Below are 4,819 nucleotides of genomic sequence, written 5' to 3'. Positions count from 1 at the left end.
ACTGCAGCATGTGAGTATTGCTGTACTGACAATGTTTGGCTCTACGTATGCATGTGAGCAGTCTTTCTCACATCTAAAGAATGTTAAGACCAACCTGCAATCACGTTTAACTGATGGAAGTCTCAACATCTGCATGAAGCTTAACCTCACCACATATCAACTAGACTACAAAGCCATCAGCAAAACCATGCAGCACCAGAAGTCGCATTAATGGTAAAAGGTACTTTATTCTTCATTGGCTAGCAGCAGCATAACAACGTTATTAAAAAGAATTCAGAGACTTATTGTACTTTAAAAGTGTTGGTCTTACATAAAATGCACACATTTACTTGTATTTAGTGTTAACATATTGTATGGCTCTCATGGAATTACATTTTAAAATATGTGGCGTTCATGGCTCTCTCAGCCAAAAAGGTTCCCAACCGCTGGCTTGGACTGACTATCTTATAGCTCGGGTTATGCTTTATCAGAAGTCAAAGAAGTAATTTCTTAGCCCTACATAAATGTTCTTAGCTATTTTGTGGAATAGGGTGAAGTTCACTGTGTTCTGCATGTCTTTTTGTCAACAACATAGTTAGTGGTCAGAGGAAGTACAGAAAAACACTTTTCTAGGAGTGGCATAAGGTCATATGATAAGTAAGTGATAAAGATGGAATTTTAACCCTTTGCCTCAAAACTCCAGAACCAAAGAGGCAAGACTCAAGACCCCTCTGTTGGGCAGATAAAGTTATTTTTTTTCTCACCCTTATTGTTAAAGATGGTGTTACCCATGTGGATGGCTGTTGTCTAGGTGATAACATTAATTACCCTTTCTGCTTGGAAGGGGCATGGTTATGCTAATATGTGTTGGAGGAGGGCTTTTGCACCAGAAGGTTTTATTTTTTTTTATTTTTTTATTTTAAATTTTTTTTCAGAAATCCATGTGTCCAGGGCATGAACCAAGCAAGGGCACAGACCAAAAGCCAAGCTGGGATAAAACGAGGAGTTACTTTGTTCCTGGCTGATACGAGACAAGCGCACCAAAAGGTTTTAAAAGGAGGAGCTTGGAGGCCATTTGTAAAGAGATAACATCGTTCCGGGAGAGAGTGATTATGTTCTAGGAAGGACCCATGGAGGTAGGGGCAGGGAAGCAATGTGGAGGAGGCAATCAAAATGGCAGAATGGGCAAGGAGAGCCAGTTTGTGGAGGAGAAGGAGATGGGGAACAGAGGTGAATAAGACTTGTGAGGTGGAAGCCTTTGATTCTAGGAAAACTCGGATGAGTCAGTAGCTTTGTGAGTGCTGAATGAGTGGGATTTGGAGCCTATGTGTATGTATATTCTCACACTCCAGGTGTGAGCTAGGATTATAGAAAAATGGAACACTAGTTTTCGGCTCTGTTGCCCCTTTACCATTCATCTGAATCAAACCTGAACCTGCGTTGCCAGGCAGCTGTGATGGCAGCCGCGGATACTGGCTCTACACCCTCTACACATAACTATATACGTGTTATACATTTAAATAGATGCTGGGAGATTAAAGATAAAAATTTTGAAACTCTGCTCTTTGTTTTTAAAAATCTTACAGTTTACCAATAATAAACAATATCAATATAATATGGGGGGGGTAAAAAGAGAGAGATATACTAGGGACTATGAAGATAGAGAAGAAAAACCTATATTCAAACATGGATGTTTAATAAATGCTTTTGGTTTAGAGAACATTTGAGCAAAACCTTAATTTATTATTAAAATTTAGTAGGGTACAGAGATGGGAAGATGAGAAGGGGCTTCTAAGTAGCAGGAACAGTGTGAGCAAAGAGAAAGAGCCACAGCATCAGCAGCTTCTATAAACTATAAATGGTATTCGCAAAGCATATGTTCCAGGCCAGGAAGTACTGGGAGATTATATTTAACATTTTGGTAGTGATCAGTTCATGGAGAATTGGGTGTAACTAGCCTGACTATTTGAATGGAAGAGGAAGCATATTGTAGTAACAAGGGAAATGGGTTCTGAAGCCAGGCTGCCTGAGTTTGAATTCTGGCTCTGCATAATCTGGCAAGTTCCTTAATGTCCATGTACCTCAGTTTACTCATTTGTAAAAAGGGGATAATATTACTTCTGTTATAAAGATTAAAAAGTTAATGTTTATAAGAATGCTTGGAACAGTGCCTAAAAAATAGTAAGCCCTGTTGTATTGCCAGTTGCTGCTGCTGTCGTGGCCATTCCCATGCAGGTTCACATGGGTTTCGGGCAGACAGTAAAGAAACAGTGGAGCCAAAAAATGGCGGGCCATTCCTTTATTAAAGTCTCACACCAGCTGACGAGCAAACAGGTGGGGAAAACACTTCCCTTTCACTCAGAGCTCCCAAAGCCACTGATGTATTCTCTGGTTCCACACCAGTAGAATTTCTCTGTTTTTTCCTAGAATTAAAGGTCCCCACAAGCCTCAGCAGGGCTCCCAAAGCCCCTCAGCTCTGGTTCCCCATTTGCATACCTTCTCTCTCTCTGCACAAACTGGCTTCTTCTTCAGCCCTCTGCATTCTCTCTTCTCTCACTCTGCAAACATGGTTTTCTTCTGCCTCTTCTCCTTCTTCTCTTTCATTCTGAAACATTCTGGTGCAAAAACCTCTCCTTCAGCAAACATTAGCAAAACAATGGCGCTTCCCAGGCAGGAAGGTAATTTGCAGTTTCACAGAACACATATATCTGGTGCTGCCCAGTGCCATTTTGTAACAATAAAAATGAGTAAACATAAACATCATATTTTACAAACTTATTTGACCAACACCTATGTAACACTTATTTTTTAATTTTGATAAAGTTATTAAAACTTGTGTGGGTTAATAAAAAAGTCTGGAATGATTCAAGTTTCTGAGTGTTTTTATGGATGATGGTGCCATTTCTTAAAGTTAAGAATGTGAGAAGAAAAGAAGGGTTAGTCAAATAACAAATACATTTGGCTTTTAAGTGTGATTTTGACACTCATGAGTCTACCAACTGAAAATATTCTACAAATATTGAATTTTAGGAACTTGAAGCTCAGAGGTGAATTTAAAGATACAGTAGTCTTCATGGAGATATTGATGAAACAATGATAGTGGATAAGAGCATCCAAGATAAGAGTGGGCAGAAAAAAGAATAGTGGAATAAAGTGACAGGTAGGCAGCAGATAGAGCCCTGTGAAAGGGATGGACAGCATAATGTAGCTCACAATAAAAGCTAGACAGAGCCATATGAAGAGAATGAAGAGGATCTAGTGCTTTTGAAGTCAAGGGAATCCAGTTTCAGTGAATACATGGTAAACAGTATGGAATGCAAAAGAGAGGACCAGTAAGATAGGTGTATAGCCAAGGGTCACTGTCGTGGCCATGCACATGCAGGTTCCCACCAGGATTTAGTGGAGTCAAAAATGGTGGGCCATTCCTTTATTAAAGTCTCGCACCAGCCAACGAGCAAATACACAGGGAAAACACTTCCCTCTTCACTCATTCAGAGCTCACAAAGCCCTGACACATTATCTGGTTCCACAACCAGGAGAATCTTCTCTGGTTTTTCCTAGAATCAAAGGCCCTCTGAACCTCAGTAGGGCTCCCAAAACCCTCAACTCTGGTTCCCCATCTGCACACCTTCTCTCTCTCTGCCAAACTAGCTTCTTCCTCAGCACCCTGCATTCTCTCTGCTCTCCCTGCAAAACATGGCTTCTCTTTCCGCCTCTTTCTACTTCTCCCTTTCTCTAAAACCTCTTCTCCAGCAAACATTAGCAAAACAATGGCCCTTCCCAAACAGGAAGGTAATTTGCAGTTTCACAGATCCACATATACCTGATGCTGCCCAGCCCCCAGTGCAAACTGTAAGTGAGCAAACACAAAACTCATATTTTACAAACTATTTGACCAACAATAGGGCTAAAAAATATCTAGTGAACTTGGCAGTATAATCCAGTAACATGAGCATCAAAGATTTAAGTTTGGGGTGGTGATGCTAAAAGAGTAATCATTGGGAAGGGGCATTGACGAGGGAAACTAACACTGAAAAATATAAGAAACTCAAAATATCTTACAGTTGAGAGGACTGGAGGTGAGTTACTGGAGATATAGGAAATTCTGTGTGCTATGGGTAGAGACTTAGATGTTACAGGAAGTTTTGGTAAGGGGGGTGCTGGTAAATTGATTATGGAAGAGCAAGTAGACAATAGCATGGGGATGATATAGATAAGAGAGAAGACTTGTGTTTGGAGGGACTTATGTTGTTGAGGGGATCAATAATGTTTAGGAATGTTTACCATTGTGGAACTAAGGGTGAAATTTATTCAATGCAATTTACTGTAAGGTTGGGGGTGGGATAAGAGTTAGGGAAGGGACTCTCTTTTCTCTGAAAGATGTCAGTTTTTTAACGGTCACTACATGTGACATCAAAGGGTTTATTTGTGCTCCATTTCATATTATACTTTTATTTTAAGCTTACAACAACTCTGAGATGGGTAAGAAATGTTTTTGTTTTTTTTTTCAATTTGTAGTCAAAGGCATTGATGTTCAGAATAGTCAAACATTTTTTCAAGGTTGCATAGCTTGCACAGAACTTGAGACATAAATAAAAGAATTTGGGCTAAAAGTACAGTGATCTTTCCTACTGCAGCACAGAGCTTTCAAAGCTGCTCCTTGAATCCAATATGGAAACTAGAATTACCACAACATCCAGCATGAGAAAGAATGAGAAGAGCATCCTTTTCTACAATGTTTGTGACAGTATCATTTGGTAAATAAACCTTTTTAAAAAGGCAGTTGGCCTTTATGTGAACATGGCCATTTACCTAGAACTTTTATATCTAGAAATCTATA

At 39.7% G+C, this 4,819-nt stretch overlaps 1 pseudogene; it reads right to left on the bottom strand.

Moving 5' to 3' along the window:
• Positions 1-918: 918 nt before the first annotated feature.
• On the bottom strand, positions 919-1,019 carry LOC136404736 (small nucleolar RNA SNORA48; annotated as a pseudogene).
• Between the last annotated feature and the right edge of the window lie 3,800 nt (positions 1,020-4,819).

This window comes from Saccopteryx leptura, chromosome 4, assembly GCF_036850995.1.
Source record: "Saccopteryx leptura isolate mSacLep1 chromosome 4, mSacLep1_pri_phased_curated, whole genome shotgun sequence".
Taxonomy (NCBI): domain Eukaryota; kingdom Metazoa; phylum Chordata; class Mammalia; order Chiroptera; family Emballonuridae; genus Saccopteryx; species Saccopteryx leptura.
Note: the sequence above shows the minus strand (reverse complement) of the source record. Positions and strands in the feature narration are given on the sequence as shown.